We start from the raw sequence: 18,721 nt of genomic DNA on the forward strand, positions 1-18,721 counted from the left end.
ACTTGAAGACTGCATTTAGGCCACCCCAAAGTCTTCTCTTTTCCAGGCTGTACAAACCTAACTCTCTTAGTATTTCCTAATAGGAGAGGTGCTCTATCCCTCTCATCAACTTTGTGGCCTCCTCTGGACTCGCTCCAGCAGGTCCATGTCCTTCCTGTGCTGGGCCCCAGAGCTGCTGCAGCCCTGCAGGTGGGCTCTCAGCAGAGCAGAGCAGAGGGGCAGAATCCCCTCCCTGGCCCTGCTGCCCACACTGCTCTGGGTGCAGCCCAGGACACGTGTGGCTCTCTGGGCTGGGAGTGCCCCTGGCTGGGTCATGTCCAGCCTGGGTCATGTCCAGCCTCATAAGTCCATAAGTCCTTCTCCCTGGAGCTGCTCTTGATCTGTTCATCCCCTCAGGTGTTACCCTGACCCAAGTCCAGCACCTTGCACTTGGTCTCACCAAACTCTTCATAAGATTCCCATGCCCCTGCTTCTTCGGCCTGTTTAGGTTCCTCTGGATGGCATAAATACAGAACTATCTTCAGATCTTTTTTTAAAAGTGACTTTACCGAGTTTATTCAAGTTCAATAAAAATTGTTTTTCTTTCCAGGGTGAGTTTTGATCCAAATATACCAACTTCTTTTTCTGCACTACTACTTTTGGGCAGTATTTGGATGCTGGGGTACAAAACCAACTCGAGTGTGACCATATGGCATGAGTTTACTGTAATACAGAGTGCGATTAATTTTATTTTATTTTAAATGTAGTAGAATAAAATTTCAAAGCATATAAAAATGCATAAGCATTTATTAATTTTTCAATTAATAAAAATACACACCATTCACCAAGCATATTTCCTAACTCTAGTTAAAAGGCAGTTTCCCAAGATATTAGAAGAACATGGTTGAAAACCAAACTTGTGCTACAGACGGAAAATTCCATGCACTGAAAGAGCTCAGCCTCCTCTTTCTGTGAATACAGTCAAATGCCTTTATCAAAAGCAATTAAATTGCTTATATTCTTTATTAATTACTGGTATGATAAAGCAAATGTAGGAAAACAGGGAGTTTCCCAGACCTATAGTATTTAAATATATTTAAACCCTTCAGTACTGATGAAAACAGAGTCCATATAATGGGTAAAAACATTCCAAGGCATAACACTAATATGCATTAGGAACCTTCCCAGCAAAACATATCTTTCTGAAACATCATCATATACAGCACCAATGGTGATAAATACTAGGTCACAGAAGATATGGTTACACCTACCCTGTGATTAGTGGCAAAGACCTTTTGCAAGGAGTACCTGTGACAGAAGGTGGCAGGCCAAAGCGGTCGTGGTTACTTCATGCTATCTCCCCATACCAGGAAATACAGCACAGAATGATAGAACTATAGATTGATTTGGTTTGGAAGTGATCAAAAAATGATCTCGTTTCAGCCCACCTGCCATGAGAAGGAATACACCTTCCACCAGATCAGGTTTTTTAGATCTCCATCCAACCTGACCTTGAACACTTCCAGGCATGGGGCATTCACAAGATTTCTGGGCAACCTGTTCCAGAGGTCTACCATCCTCAGAATGAGGAGTTTCTTTCTAACATTTAATCTAAACTTATCCTTCTTCATCTTAAAGCCATTACCTTGTCTCTTGTCAGTACATTCTCTCATAAAATGTCTCCCTTGGGTGTTGTAGGTCCCCATCAGGTACCGGAAGGTGTTCTAATGTCTCCCTGGTGTTCTAAGTCTCCCTTCTCTTCTCCAAGCTGAACAAACTCAGCTCTCTCAGCCCATGCCCCTAGGAGAGGTGTTCCAGCCCTCTGATCTTGTTTGTGGCCTTCTCTGGACTCATTCAAAAATGCCCAGGTCCTTCTCAGAAAGAGATCCAGTGAGCCAGGAGATGTGACTATTATGACAAGAGGACCTGCAATCTTCAGCATCACTTAATTCATAATTATTAAATCTTTGCACAACTGACCTTAAGGAACAATTTCTTCAGAAATTGTGCATTGAAGAAAATGGATAAGAGTTGTGGATAAAAAGGCCCAAAGAGAAGAAGCTCTAAAGCCTAAATGACAGGAACTTGCACATAGAAGATGATTTGTTTTGTGCACAGTACAATGTGCACACATAAATATCAACATGAAATCAAGGCAAGCTTCAGAGGAGAGTGGACAGGAGACAGCTAGATAAGAAATTGCAGTTATTTCTTTATGAATTGTTCTAGATTGCCCATGACAATGAAAGTTTTAGATAAGGGACACATAATTATATTTGACAGGAAACTTTTTTTTCCCCTCACACCATTGTAGCTTTTTTCTCATTGCAATAAGTAATTGCTGGTAATTAATCACAAACAAATTCTACTTCCACAAGAATTTGTGTTGAGATGTGTTAATAGTAATTATCATTGAAGGCAAGCTATATATTTTGTAAAGGGTGAAAGCTCAAGGCATTAAGACCTCCAGAGTTCTAAAATTTTTCTAATTTGGTTTAGCAAAATTGTTTCATCCTTTCTACTTCAGTTCATTTCAATTCTTTAAATTTTGGGTATTGGATTTTTTTTTTGGTTTCTATTCTTTTTTATATTGAATTATTTTTATTTTATGCTGTATATTTGTATTTAGTTTACCAAATATGCTAATTTTTTCTCTTCATCTTCCCTAGACTTTTACCAAATGTATTAAGGTATATGTAGTGATTTAAGTTCTGGAAGTTCTTTGCCACATTCAGGCAACAAACTTGAAAGGGTAACAAGTTCAGGAGCTAACCTTGGAAGATTTCTGAGATGAATTATCTTGTGCATACACACTTACACTTGCATTAGACCCTGAGCACATTTGCTGAGTGTGTGTAATGTCAAAGACAATTCATGTCAATAGTCCAAAGCAAATTATAATCTACAAAAATGAATCATTTGGGTCTTGTTTTTCCAGATTTTTAGATTATTTTAATGCTAAATGTATTAATATAATGCCTAATTATATTACCTAGGAGGGCTGATTGGTGTTCCACTGTATAGAATTGTGTTTTCTTGTTGCTAAATTACTAAATTCTGTGCTGCAATTTTCTTTCCAAGTTTTTAAGATGGAAAGAGGGTTAACTGTTGATAGAAAGTGACAGAGAAAATGATATTTTTTCATATTTAAGACATGGGAACTGTTTTGTGAGATACTCTAGTGACTCATATTTTGTTGTACAAAGGAGGGTTTAGCGAAGTGTCTACAAAATGTTGTGGTTTTGTACAGATTCTGTGAACCTTTTCATAAATTTCAAGAAGCTGTAAGTATAGGCCAAGCTTAAGTCTATCACCTCATGTGTCAGCATTATTGAAAAAGTCTGAAGTGGTTTGGTTTTTTTTAAAATCTCCTGTCTTACCCAGAGTCTCAGAGGACTCTGAGGAAGAAGCTCCTGTTGGGGGGGGAGTTTGTGTCTTTCACCACAGAAGATAGGTACTGACCAAAGAGTGATTTTATTATCAGGAACTGGAAACAATTGCTCAAGCTGCAAAGCACCTGATAATGAACGAGTCACTTACACCAAGGGACTGGTTCATCATGCATCACTAGTCAAGTATTTTTCCTTCTTGAGGTATCCATATGCTTAAGCCATCAGCACTCACCAACACAGATTAACTCAGAACCTCTGAGCAGCTACTGTTCAGGATGGCACAAAGGTCCATCAGATCCACTACTCTCTCTCTGGGAGTGCTAAAAGTGAATGCCAATGGAAGAGGGTAAGAAGAAGCAAGCAGAAGTGCTACATGTCCCTTATAACCCAGCCCCTCATCATTTCCTCACTGTTTCATTGAAAAATGCTCTGAATACAAGAGTAATTCCATGCCACGGAGATAAAAAAAAAAAAAAAACAAAGTCCTGGACAACGCATTTTGAATGTTTGAGCTAGGTAATACTTTCACTTTAATCTCTGTGGTTTAATACCTACTAAGTAAGGATGATGCAATTCCTTCTATCACAAGGATGAGTTGAAAATTAATTTATCATCTGTGAGAAACAGTAAAGTGTCTTATGGTGAGCAGCACAGAAAAACTAATGAAAGCACTGGAGCTGCTTTTACAACACATATGAACAGCACATTGTCAATAAAGCATGTGACCATATAATGAGAAGCAAGAAAATTATAAAATACTGAATATGTCATTAATTGACCTGCATTTGTTTTGAGTTCTCAGTGAAGTAAAAATAACATAGAACTACATAGGAAAAGTATAAAAATATTTATGCTCGGGACTAAACCAAAGTTCCAAAGTCAAATGCAATCTTGGCTTTTACGCTTGACTTTTCAGTCATAGTAACATCTATATCAGTTTATTGTATTTACATTTGAGCACATGTTGAAGACCCTTACATTTACTATTGCTTATCTCCAGTTTTCTATTTCAGCCTGCTGTAGCACTACCAACAGCTCTTAATGGCAGACCATCAGAAATCTGACTTCAAATGCAGTGTTGCAGGTTTGCCTTCTAAAAATTAGTACATAGATGAAGAACACATTCCATATTGGCTACAATACATGTTTGATTAACTTCATCTTCTGCTCATCCTCGAGATCATTGGAACACTTCATTCACAGTCTTATTTTCATTAACTACTACCGTAATATAAGCATGTTCTTGTTACAATCTCTAGTGCTCCTATATTGTCTGTTTCTACCAGTCACTGTAAGATCTCTATTGAGTAAATGACTGTTGGATTCTGAAAGAAAATGTGACAAAACAAAACCTAGAGAGCTATACACTTAGTGTTTTATGTATTAATAAAACAAAGAAAATATTACGAGGTGTGAAGTTACTACACATATTATACAACTCACATTTGTTAAAATATCTAAAAAAAACAAGAGTCTAAAAATGTTCAAGGACTATTAAAAAATTAACTAGAAATGAGAGAAAAACCTCCAACACTGGTTGCTACAGTCTTCAGATGCCACACACAGTGCTAAGCTAAGCATGCCTCATCAAAGAAATGAGTCTTTCTCAGTGAAGGAATGTGGTAACAGAAATGCCAATTTACATTGCTTGTAGCAAGGCATTTTTTTACAATATTAAATAAACCTACATGTAGATTATATGCAGTTAATTAAAAGAGTAGCTGAAAAATTTTTTTTTAATAAATGTGACTGACATGGCAAGCCAAAGCTGTTAAAAATCACTGTGTTTTGCAAAACAAAATCTTCTGTGAAATTCTTCTCATAGATCAAGACCAAATCATTCTACTAAAACTTACAACTCAGTCTAGTACAATGCAGAAATATATATCTGTAGATCTATCAAGGCCAGTCAAAAATTTCTCATCACTTACAGAATTATCTGTAAGAACAAACCAACTCCATAGAATAAGTTTCACGCTCCAATTGGCACTAAAAATTTGGGAGGGGAGATGATTGCTTTCTACTGGTTTTCTCCATCAACCATCTTCCCTGCTGTAACAACTCATCTGCTGCATTCCTCCATGGGGCAAAATGTCCTGCCTTTTCTCACCCTTTCCACAAGCTCTTCCCCAAACTCCAAAATAATGTATGTTTAAACTAACAAAATCATTCAAAATTCTGGACAAATCATAACAACTGAACTATAGAGTTTCTTGAGACAAAATGATTAATATGACATATGTTTACAAATAGAAAAAAAATCAAAAGCATAAGGGCAGTTTTTTTGCATAATGAAATTTCCTGTTACCAGGAAAAGTTGTGCATGATTGACTTGACTTAGTGCAAAAAAGTCAGTCAACTGACTAGGAGTTGTCAGGCAACTAGATTCCAGAAGTCTATTTTCTTGATCCTGATGTCATTACTAAAATTGGGATAGGACACGCCATAATTGCTGGCGCCAAGGAGGTGATTATATCACTCAGGAAACATTACAAAATGCACAATCCAAGAGAGCGAGGAGAAAGTCCACTATCTCTCATCAGTTCCTAAAGATGAAAAAATGCCAGTTTAACATTGTTGCTTTTGGAACAACCTCTTCGACTATTTTGCCCTGACATCTTGCTATTTCATCCTGTGAGGCGTTCCCAGGAGAACTGGCAATTTATCCGAGTAAAAGCTCCTTTTGGAGCAGTGCCGTTCAGCGGAGCTCGGCTGGGGTGCCCGGAGCCCTGCCTCGCTCCGTCCATCACCGCGCCTGCCCCACGGCCTGCCGAAAAACCCACCCACAGCCTGGCACTCCCAAGGAGAAACCCTAAGCAGACAGGAAGAGGGGCCCAGGCAGCTGAAGGAGAGACTATCAGGATATCCTTTGTTGCATTTGTTTCTTTTGTGGGAGTAAAGTAGAATAAGAGGATACAAAAACCTGTTCTCTCGCTGGGTGAGTCATCCTGACTGAATCATTTTATCCTCTTCTGGGCTTACATTTCACTACCTGCAAACTTTGTAGAGAGCCAAGAGTTCTGAATCTTAAGAAACAAACAAAACAAAACAAATAACAACTTACATGCCACCTAAAATTAATACCAGTTAATTTTAGTAGTGGGAGTTTTAATTTGGTAGTAGGAGTTTTGGACTAGCAACAAGAGAAGTATCAGAAACACTGTTTTTTTAAGGACGTATCAAAAGCAGATACAGGTGAGGAAATGAGAAATTTAGAATTTTACTGGTTTTCCTCATAGAAAATTAGAATCTTTAAAAAAATTACATTTTTTTAAAATTTAGAAATTTTTAAAAATTTAGAAATTTACTGATTTTCCTGTAGAAAAACCAGTTTTCCTCTAGAAAACCTGTGAAGGAATAGGAAGAGTAGAGGACTAGTTTATTTGCTTGTTTTGGTACATGTGCTTTTCAAGATCCCCTCCATAGAAATGCAGCAGAGAAAGACATTAGAACAGGTATTCTTGCAACATTTCCATGTAAAAAAGGGAATAATGGAGAAAAAAATACAGGAAAATAAAAGACAATAAAATAAACCACCAGCGAACAAAACAAAAAAACACTCTTCACCAAATATTTATTATAAGAAATATTATGAAAAAAAATTAGCAAACAAAGAAGAAAATCTTTATCACTTCAGGTGAGAAGCTGATTCGATTTTTTAAGGATGTGGTTTTATTTTTTGCCCCACCATGCAGTAGTTGGGCAAATATAAGACAAAGAAAACTATTCTGAATTCTCTTTTCATATAGAATTAAGTGGTTTGTTTGTTTTGTTTGGGTTTGGGTATTTTTTCAGAACAGTAAAGGACTAAATAAATTTAAAAAAAAAAGTTAAATGGACAATTAATGCACCAGATGAAACATTACTGAAGTGCAAAGGAGAAAAACCAGTCAGTGGCTAAATATGTGCTTAGAATATCCTACTACACAGCCCTGCCAGGACAGGTTATGGGCAAGTATTCCTCCTGGGAATTTCACAGTTTTGCATTAAGGAAGCCTTGTCAGTGCATATCTTCCCACACTACTCTTTATTTACCCCTCACAGCCATGGCTTTTTGCCCACAGACATTTTTGTCTATCCATGAGAAACACAGACTATTAAAAAAGATAGCAGGTTTGTGTACTATTTTCCTCTGAAGTTTTTCCATGAGTGTTAATAGTTAAGGCAATGAAAACAGAAAAAAAATTTATATGTGACTTCAAGGCATGAAGAAGCAGCATTCAGTAAATACAGTTTTTGCTAATGAACTTCAGTGTCAACATAGAAGTGCAGTTTAGTAAGCACAAATTTTCAGAGTATTCGTGGATTTTGTAAAATTTAAGGGGTAACATGCTGGAAAAATTACATGTTTGATTAAAACAGAAGAAATTCCTCAATGAGCATTTAAAGAAGAGAGGTAAGGCAGAGAATTTTTGCTTATAGTTCAAATATTAAAGTTCTTACCATTCCCTGGCATGTGAGAAGGTGAAATAAACAATTACGGGAATATCTGTATCATTTAAATCTTCAAGAACTATTACATTATGCAGTAATGCTTGTGATTGTCTCTATATTCTATCCTTTATGGGAAGCTGGATTTAATTTATTTTCCAAGCACCTGCAATAAAAAATATTGTACTAGACCTCGTTCTGCAAAGCTAAATTTCAGGAAATGGGTCCTTTAATTTACCATCAATGAATACAGTGTCTGAGGCTAATTTAACATCAAATGAACTAGAAAGTAACTCTGAAACCAGATGCTTGTTCTGAGCCACACAGAGATAGCAAGGTCAAAGAGTTTCAGAAGTCTGCTCTCAAAATCATTTTTACCGGTATTTGTATGGTAAAATCCTTGACAAGATTCACACACTTAAAAAAGAGGAGCAGAACACAAAAGGGGAATGGACTGGACATGTATGGAGAAGAAAAAATAAAGGATCCTTTAAGCAAGCTCATCTCTTTTAGGAAATATCTATCTGCAGCAAATGAAATTATATTTATCAATACTTCATATTAAAGATTCGAGTGAAGGGATGTGCAAGTGAGCAAAAGTACATTCTGAGCTGATAGCCCTTAGATTTTCTTCTCTAGAAAAAAAAAAAAAAAAACCAAAAAAAAACAAAACAAAACAAAAAAAAAACAAACAACCAAAACCTAAACCCAAAAAACCCAACACCCACCGGATTGAAATATAAATTATTATCACAATTTTATTATTATTTTATTTAAGTGGTCTCTTCTGATGATTTTTGAAAGCAACTGGAAAGTTCCTGAAAACTAACTCTTCAAGTTTTGATTCTAGATTTCCAGTTGCCAACAAGTATTTAAACTAAAATAAAATTTTATTTTGAAGTAAAAGCCCAAATATTACCATGCTCAATACCTCAAATAGAAAAAAAAGAAAAATTGAGAGAGAGCAGCTGGTCTATCTGAATGTTAAAAAAGATACAGTGTTTTGCTTTCACTTACAATGAATCATACAGAACTTCTATTTCTAGTACCAAGAACCAATACGAACATAACTACTGGTTGGGAAATCAATCAGTTTTAGGTGATGAAGCAAAACATTCTGAGGAGCTACTGAAAAATGCATTCTTCCCATCCACCTAAACCCATGTAATGATACACAAGCCATACTAACGGCATGAATACAAAGCAATATTTTAATTTTGAAATAAAAAATTGTGAGAAAGTTATAAATGCGCAATATCAGTAACAAAGTCATATGGTCATCTTACTAACATGGGAGAAACTGTGGGGGAGGGCAGTCTTTCTGTAGTGGAAAAGCTGTTTGGACAAGATGAAAAGCTGTGATGGCTTTACAAAATATCATTTCCTAGTTATTCATTTCCAGCCTTTTTCAAGAATGGATATTCCAAGGAGAAAAATACATTGCTTCACAGCTGTGAACATCCTGCTTGCCAAAAATGCAAATGTAATTACTGTCTGTGAATCAAAGAAAAACTGTGGCACTGCTGATAAATATGAGTAAGGCCTAAACCCAGGCATGTTAATTTCATCCCTGGAAGTCTTCAGGGCTCTGCTGGATGGGGCTGTCAGTCACCTGACCTAGCGGAGGAAAGGTGTGTCTGCCCATGACAAGGAGGTTGCAGACAGATGATCTTTAAGGTGTCTTCCAACACAAACCATTCTAAGGTGCTATGGCTTTATGGAAATGCAGATCTCTACAGGTGAAATTCAGATTCATTGGAAAGGGCTCTCTGTGCATGTTTGTAACAACAAGAAAATGAGTTACAAACTGACTGATAACAGGATCACAGTTGTAAGAGAAAAAATCCTTTTAATAGGCAATTGTGGTATTTGAGTTGCCACAAATGCTGGGAGTTTATGAAGGCTGACGCCTCCACTAGGGGTTCAAAGAGTGATTCCTAATGTTTTCCCAGCTCACGTCTCTGACCCTTAAAGAATGGAAAACATATGTTAGCAATTAAGTCACTAATCACAGTGTTACCAAGCATAAAAACAGTGCCTGTGCCAATATCAACTGAGTCAATATGTTTTCTCAAATGTCCTGGACTCTACATGGCACCAAACCTAAACAGTCATTTTGGTCATACTGAAACCTAGGCAAGAATAGATCTTTCCTTAACAGCATGGAGTTCAGACCAGATGGCACTGAGGCCACTATCATGTCTTGACTAATGTCAAAAGGGACATTAAAACAAAAACCAAAACAGAGATTAGCTTGGCCAGTGTTCCCTAGAGAATAAATCAAAAAACAAGCTTTTGCAGACTGGGCTGCAAAGGGCACAGCTTCAATATCACTGAGCCAGCCAGCATCATTTTCCAGCTCATTAAATGAAGGTTATCTAACAGTTTGCTTGAGAACTGACATAGAATAGGTTGAACTTTTGAAAAGTAATTAATTATGCAATGTTAGTGCCTACCACTGATGATCAGCAAATTTAGACCAAGGGGTCCCATTGACTTTGATTCCTGTATTATCTTCTCATGCCTTTCAAAATACTCTAACTTTCAAAAGACCTCTTATGCTGTGTATATTTCCCCTCGAATACTGCAATCCCCTCCCCTTCACACCCTGTGTCAGTTATTCCTTGATTCTTGACAGATTTCCTCTACGTGTGGGTAAAAAGGAAAGATTCTTATCACCAGGATTTCCTGTAATAACAGGTAACAGTGGTAACAGGCTGGTACACAGCTTTACTGTCTTTGGGTTCTAAATCACAGATTTCTTTCTATTGTGAAATATATTTTGAACTGTCAGCAACTTAAGGCAGACAAAACAAATCAGGATTTAAGTATACTAAAAGAGGGTGAAGGTAACAATCTACTCCCCTCTTTGGACACTGACTGTCTTCTAGAACTAATAGAGCAGTTATAGAAATGGGCACTGAGAAGTAATACTGAAACTTTGGAGGTATGGGGATACTTACAGTGCAGGTTTTGGTGTATCATGAGCTGCACACTAGGCAAACGTTATGAAAGGAAAGACAGAGCCAAAATATTCCCCATCAAAGACACAAACCAAAGAACAGCCGGAGTGACTTGACCAGAATGCTTTTTCCCTTATCACAGGAAAGGCACACATCTACTATCTCATTATCTTATTCATGCAGAGGTTTTACTGCAGACTAAAGGCAGAAAAGAAGTCAGCGAAACATCATTGTTATTCAGTCTGGTCAGAAACTAATCACAGTAGTTCCTGACACACACCCAATTCTCCTTTCAGCCCTGTTATGTTGATAGAACACAATCAGGACTGGTTTGACTTTTTCAGAATCTCTGAAAAATTAAATTGTGAAAGAGTGGGTATTAAATCATGAATAAACATAAAGAAATTTAGAAAAGGATGGAACAAGAGAAATAATATGATCCAGGAACGAAAAGCTATCAAAACCCAATTGTCTGCTGCTGTAAATAAGCATTTACTTAGTTTATAGTGTAGATTTTTTTTTCCATTTAAATGAACAGTTGTTCCCAAGTAAACAAGACTCTAGGATTGAGCAGGGTATATTTGAAACTGCAACCTGTTCAATTACATGAATTGTTTCATGCCCAGGCGGTTGGATGACGTCAAGAGATAAAAAGAATAGTAGGAAAACAAATTATTTTAGTTAATATATTTTAATTTCAGAATTCAGTATTTTAAGACTAAAGTAATGTAAAATTGAGGATTACATAAAGAAAACACGAAATTCATTTGGAAGCCGTAACAGCATCTCCGTTAATGCTCCTTTCAACCTAGCTGCCTACTCTAAATTACAGAAGCATGCTCAAATGGAACAGTGTTTCTACATTTTTAATTGCTTTCACATCAGTAAAATGGTTTGGTTGTGCTACAATGAAAGTGGGTGGGAAAAGGGTCTTCAGGCTTCAGCATCAGCAAGGGATCCCTTCATGGCCTTAGTTCAATTTACAGCCAGTAAGAACATATGCTGGGGTTTTCTCCCTTTCCACTGCTGAACTTCTCATGACAACTCCATGTGTTTGGTAGCCAAAATAAGTATGCAAGGAGTGCAACAAGGGACTAATATGGCCTCTGCCACTAAGAAACATCCGCTGATGAGTACTACCAAAACATATACCAGCTGAGGTACTGATGCTACTGCTGTTCTTTCCTGGCCTGAAATTTTCATAGACAAATATGTTACATTTTACCCTCATTGGGTCTATCAGAGGGAGCTTAAGTAGAAGTCTCACACTCTTACTAAAGCACAGGCCTGCTGACTTTTAAATCTTCACCTTTACTTAATCATATTTCTCTCCACAAAATGGGGCTATATCTGCCAACATTTTTTTATGTAGTTTCAGATCTAACAGATGAAAAATAATTCAAAACTGTACACAGAAACTGGACAAAATCTATCCAGCATCTGTGAAACAGCATTTCAGTCTATGAAATGTCCTTCCTTTGTATTTCCTTTTTCCTGTGTGCACTTCAACACCAACAGATAAAAGCATTATCACACAATCTTTATGCAAAACATGCAAAGTAAATATACATATTAATCAAGAACAAGAAGTAAATATACCCAAAAAGTCACTTTTTTTTTTTTTTTCCCAAGGCAAAGCTTGAAAAAACAGGGTTTTTAAGTCAGGCTCCCCAGAAGTCCCTGGGGAGAGAGCTCAAAGGAAATCTGGGAGCATCTGTTTATATTAGGATGTCATTTCTGATTTTCTGAACAGCCCTCCGGACTTATACAAATTCCCATGTTGACTATGCAAGAATAGTCAACATGGTGAAGAGATTGTCTTAAAATGGTAAGATTTTAAAAGCAACAGATCTTTTCCTCACCTTGTAATTTGTGAAATTTACAATATTTTCTATAATCATTTTCTTTAATTTTTACATGTGAGAGCTGAGAATGTTGTGTGACTATTAGACTTGAGCGCATAAACATTACCTGAGCTATACTGAGAACAAAATAGAAGATTGGTGAAAGAAAGATTTTTATGAAAGAAAAATATTTGACTGAAAAAAAGTTAGAATCAGGAAAAGCAAAAAGGTATTTATGCATAGGGTTTAATTCAGACACCTCAGGATGGCATGCAATGAAAATCAGCAAGAATAAATACTAGTAAGACCGAGAGGTTCACTTCTGGAAATGTGATGCACTTCACTTGGTCTTATAGAACATAAGGAGTGCAGGCTTTAACACACTGGCTTCTCACAATGAATGTGAAGATATACAACTTGTGAGAGGTAAAGAAAACTGTGTGTTCACTGGACACACTTGGAAAATACAACGAAGAAAGTGTAAGTTATACTGTATAATATTGATTACATATTTCAAGTAGATATGCACGTTTCCATGAAAGGACTTTTGACCAACATTACAGGCATCACACATCTAAGGTGCAAATATACTAAAAGGATTAAACTGATATGAACATATCTGTGTTCATGGTATGGCAATAAGGGTGTCAAACAATATAGGAGGTGTTGAACTAGGAAGGATGGAAGCTGCAGTAACGCAATTGCTCAGTTTTAGACATAAAAATACCTATTTTATATCTGGAAGTTTTGAAGGCTAAAATTGAAACCAGTATTTTTTTTCATTAAGTGAAGTTAACAGTATGAAACGAACAGTTTTCTGGCAGTCTTGCAAAGGTAAATTTTAATGGCATTCATATGGCAAAAGCTATTTCTAACTCAGCTGGAAACTCGGACCGAAAATGTGCATGCAAATGGGAGGAGGAAAAGATAAACTAGTTAATGTCAGAACCCAATAGTAAGGCATATATGGAGGGCTAGGACAAGAGAAAAAGAAATATTAAGTCAAGGAAAGACCGCATATCAAGTGAAAGCAAGCTCACAAGCTTAAAACTACTAAATGTGGAAACGTCTGAGAAAATAAAGATGATTATGAATATAAAGCTCTGAGAAGAAGATAATCTTATATAACTGATCTCGTGTAGGGGACTCTTCAGGGCAGCAGCACCCAAGAAGCTTTCATAGTGAGTGGCTGCTTACTTCTCAATATATACCTCTTGGAAAGAATTTCCTAAAAGCAATCTGCCCTGATGTGTGCAGGGCTGGATGCTGGCAGCAGCTATGACGTGTGGCACAACACCACGTGGAATTAGTCACTGGGGTTCCACAAGCAGCCTGTCACAGTGTCAGAGGGTTCGCTGGCCTTGCTACAGCAGCATCCCACCAGCTCCCAGGGCAGTACAGCAAGCGCCAGCATGCAACTCTTTGCCATGTGTTGTACTGTAGGAATGTAGCATTTGTGTCCTTTCTATGAAAATTGTTTGGGGTACACACCATAGAGAGATTTTCTCAGTAGGTTATTACATAACTGCATATGCGAAGTTCTTCAAAATTTAGATAACTGATATAACTATCCCAAAATTGAAACTTAAAAAAAAAAACCACAAAAAGTTTACAATTATTAAGAGAAATTTAAGGATAAATTTCAGAAATACTGAAAGCTTTTTTTCATAAAAATAAATTCTTTATTTTCTAGTCTAAGCTAAATTTTTATTCAAATGGTTTATTTGAATAATGATTTTAAATTACTAAATTGAAACAAAGCACAATGGAGCTACAAGAATGATTTTTTTAAAAACTGCTCTGTGCTGGATTTATTTTGAAAGATCTGACAAAGAAAAATGACGTTTTTAATGTTTCTGAAGCAATCATCTTTCTTTTTTTTTAGTGCTTAACATTTTGACAGAAGGGGAAAAGTATTTCTTGAATAACTATAGAGAAAATGATTTTTTAATTAGTGCATGAGGTTTTGAGTGTATTAGTATTTGGGTATACTCATAAAGGCATCAAAAAGTGCTGTTATAAAAATTGCAAATGAAATAGAGAAGCAACAAATTCAAGTAATGAGTTCTCTGTGCCTCTCAAATCCTTGAAAATGAGGTCAGATGAACAAATCTGTTTCTGCCATTTAGTTTCTGAAACTGTTCTGTCATTTTATACATCATAGATCTGAAAAGCTTTCATAATTTTTGATGAAAGAAAAAATATTTAAAATGTCATATAATATTGTACTATGCACCTAAGTCATTAATGCCCTCATCTTCACTGTATCAGCAATGGTACCAAATAAAGGAGTGCAGAAATCTACTTCTGGTTGTGTAATGTGAGGTAAGAAACATGCTGTAGTGCATGTTATTCTGAATTAGAAACCACCATAGCTGAAATCTGATGGGAATCACAATAATGAGATTAAGTAATTTGTACTGTCATTGGAATGATGACATCACTGCTTAGTGATTTCATGGTTGTGAATTGACCTCACTTTGACTGCAAAGCTCTTCCAATACTATATTTAGCCTAAGCAGTTGATTTATTCTTGCTGTTGTGTTCTAACTCTTCCTATTCCATACTGGACTTCCCTTATTTTATGTGAATCTTCCCCTTATATTGTAAGATAATAGCAAAACTACTAAATATTAAAGCATGTATTCAGCATAAGCTGAGTTAGTTGCATAAGAAATTATTAATCTGTCTATATATGCATACTGCAGGTGTCCACATAGAAGTTAGATTTCATATATGTGTATTACTTTTTGTTGAGTGGTTCTTAGGCTGATAAAATCATTGACATCAAGAGTACCTCTTTTTCTGAGCCAGGCATCTAAAATATGTCACAGAGACATCATAGAGAGCAAGTATTTCTTTCCACCAAAAGGTTACTAACAAGGTATGATAAAAATCTGTCTAGATCAGCTGAATCCCACCTGTTATGCTTTACACTATAACTGTGCTTCTCAGAATACAAGGTAGGAAGAAAGATAACCCCTCAGTGTGGAATTAGATGCAAAACATTGGTTCAGACATGGCGTAATGGAAGGCAAGGGAGAAGACTTCCATCATGGTATCTCAACATTGATCCAGGTTGGGACTACCTTATATCCTCACTTGAACCAGCTGTAAATGGGCTTTTGGTCATTCAGCTGAGCTGTCAAGTGAATTCCCCATGGAACTTGCTGTCCTCTCCCTTATTTCACATTAGGGACAGACACCGAAATGTCACATCTTTACTGGGCCTCATGGTTGTTAGATTTGAACAGAGCTTTGTCCACAAGCTCATAACATACCAGATGTGCTCAAGGACAAGGTGTGAAAACTGTGCTGTAAAGACAAGATTGTATTTTCAGGAAAACTGAAAGTGTTAGTACACTCAAATGAGTTGCAGAGAACTAAATGGTGTGGTTGTGTGTGGTGGAGAAAGAATTTCAAATAAATTAATCTGGATGTAGCTTCAAACAAAGTATCTTGGAGAAAGTGCCTTTCTTTGCTGGAGTCACACTTTGCAATTTGTTCTCTTTGGCATGATTTCCAATGTTTGTTTATTTTTAAAAAAACCACATTTGTTATTCTAATAAGGAGTTCTTCTCATATTAATGTTAAAGTAACTGGATTTTATGATGGCAACTCTAATTCTTCTGCTCTACAAAGAGATGGGAACATGCCAAAAAAGCAGCTAAAAAACCCCAGTAAAAATCATATAAAAATATAGCTCAATCTGAAATGGCAGTAAAAAAGACTAACAGCATACTGGACATTCACAAAGGTGCTGAGAAAAAAAAACTGTCTGAGAACATTGCTATGTTCACATCTTGGGTAATGCCTGCCTTGGTCTTTGTATTTAAAGGACACAGTTGTCTTTGAGGAAATACAATGAATGGGAGCTAAAATGATCAAGGGATGGGGCAGCAGCCTGTTTAGGGAAACACAAGAAGGAAAACACAACTTTTCCATGTCTACAAGAAAAGGCTGAGGAGGTCATAAGTGAACATCACAGAATCATGAAGCTGTTGGATAAGTGAATGCAGACTCTTTCATGAAATGCTGCAATGACAGAACTCATCTTAAAGCACACTAAAGAAAGTGGCTTTCCTACATAGGTGAAAAGTTGTCAGAGGGCTGCAGGGGAAGACAGTTTATTGGCAAATTCAGAAAAGGCATTAGGCAAACAGGTACACAGATGATCTGTAAAAGAGAAGGCCATGGTGAACCCTGTAACATCCCTATACAACACCAGTAAATGCTGGAAGACATGATGGACTGCAGAAATTGGACAGAGATTAGGTATTCCTGTTGTTACAGGTGATGACAGAATACTAGGTTAGGAAGACTATTGGCCAGGCCCATTAGGACTTGTCTTATTCTGTTAGAAAATAGACTACTTGATAATTTCAAAATCCATCACAACTTTGTTGACAAAACTGCAATTTTTCCCTTTCATTTGTAAAAATAACACTTTTTAACATGTCCCACTCTGGAAAACAGTGTCAAACTGACTTTGCAGACTTTCTTACTAGCACTGAATAATAAATAAAAGTATATATACCACCATGAATTTCTATGGTTGTCTAGATTTGAGGCCCATGCTGCTTATGAAAGCCTATTTTTCCTAATGAATTCACCTATGAAGTCCATCAAAGTCAGACTTCATGTACGAAAGACTATATCTATAGCTTCCAGGCTTTCCTCAACAGAAATCTCACAATTTTACGTTGATATTTGTACTTCAATCCCTACCTATGAGTTTGAATGTTGTGCAGCTTGCACTGAACTTTCCCAGAGCACTCTAGTCAATACCTTCAGCTACTAAAAGTGCGGTCGGATATTATGTGAGATCCCAATCCTCTGTGGTTTAAGAGCAGTTTTATAAGATATGGCAACAAGGGACAAGTAATATCACCAGCAATGCCTCACAGAGACAATCATAATACTCTAGAGAAAAAGAAATTCACCCAACACAGAAATAAAAAGCCTTAACCCTTTAGCAGCTAAGTGATATGAATGCTGCTAATATTGTTCACACCTACTTTTGCCTACGTTAACATTCTCTGCCCCGTAGACAAGGATTCCTTCAAGAACTACCCGGGTTTTCATGTTGATCTCACCAGCAGTGGGATTCCCGTCCTGGAAGTCAGCAGCTAACTTTAAATACAGGTCTGATAATAATAACCTGGATGTATATGACTCATTCAGTATCATTTATTGAATATATTCATCATCTTTGTAATGGCAATAGGTTTGCTAGCACCAAGGGATTAATCAAAGAACTGAATTGTTTTGGGATGGCTAGTTCCAAAGTAGTGTGATGTTGCCACAGCTTCCTCCTGTCAGACAGGGCTCCCAAAAGGCTGGGTCACACTTATTCCAGAGTTCCACTTCACGGTACCTTTAAGTCAGGAGAGCAGTGCACCTACCTGAGGTCAGCATAGCTGAATGTCTGTTTGTTTGTTTGTTATAGCTCTTCTGCCCCAGAAACAACGCTCTTCACTGATGTCAAGCCACAACAATTTTGCTGTCTCCATTCAGTAAAATTTTACTTAGCATCCTTCTTCTAACATATTAAAGGTCAGGAAAAGTCCATACAAGAGATCAGTTTTGCCCCACTTATCTATAAATATGTCATAGACTGATAAATCCATATTTGACAACATCGCTCAGTAATTTCCATCATATTGCAGACAAGCAATATCACTCACTTCTAGAGCTAAATAAGAGCAGGTGCTTTGTTTTACATAATACCACAGACTGAATTGTTGAAGACCTCTGCTCTCTGGGTGACTAGACAGGCTGTGCCTTTTGCAGGTCAACCTACCCTAAGTTCCAAAACCCAAAAAAGCCTGAACTGGCCAATATTACAAAAGCAAAAGAAAAGCTGGTAATGCCAATTCACAAAGTAAACACATATCTCTAGTCACATAATGCAGAAAGAATTGTGGAAAAAAGCTGACAATACTCCAGAGGCTTATAGCTCTTTTGGCTAGTTAAATATATATAATGAAAAACAAAGGCAGTTCTAAAGTCTGATCAGCTGCACAATTTCCAGGCAGTAGGTTGTAGTCTGTCCAAAAATGAGGCTGCTTGCTTGACTTGCCATCAAGCAAGCATTCTCAACTTCTCATTT

General features: G+C 36.9%; 1 protein-coding gene across 7 annotated transcripts in view; it reads right to left on the bottom strand.

Moving 5' to 3' along the window:
- The window catches only part of PDE4D (phosphodiesterase 4D), a 309,694-nt gene that overhangs the window by 104,203 nt on the left and 186,770 nt on the right, over window positions 1-18,721 (bottom strand). The window lies entirely within an intron of this gene.

Source organism: Onychostruthus taczanowskii, unplaced genomic scaffold (assembly GCF_017590055.1).
Source record: "Onychostruthus taczanowskii isolate IOZ18803 unplaced genomic scaffold, ASM1759005v1 scaffold46, whole genome shotgun sequence".
Classification (NCBI taxonomy): Eukaryota; Metazoa; Chordata; class Aves; order Passeriformes; family Passeridae; genus Onychostruthus; species Onychostruthus taczanowskii.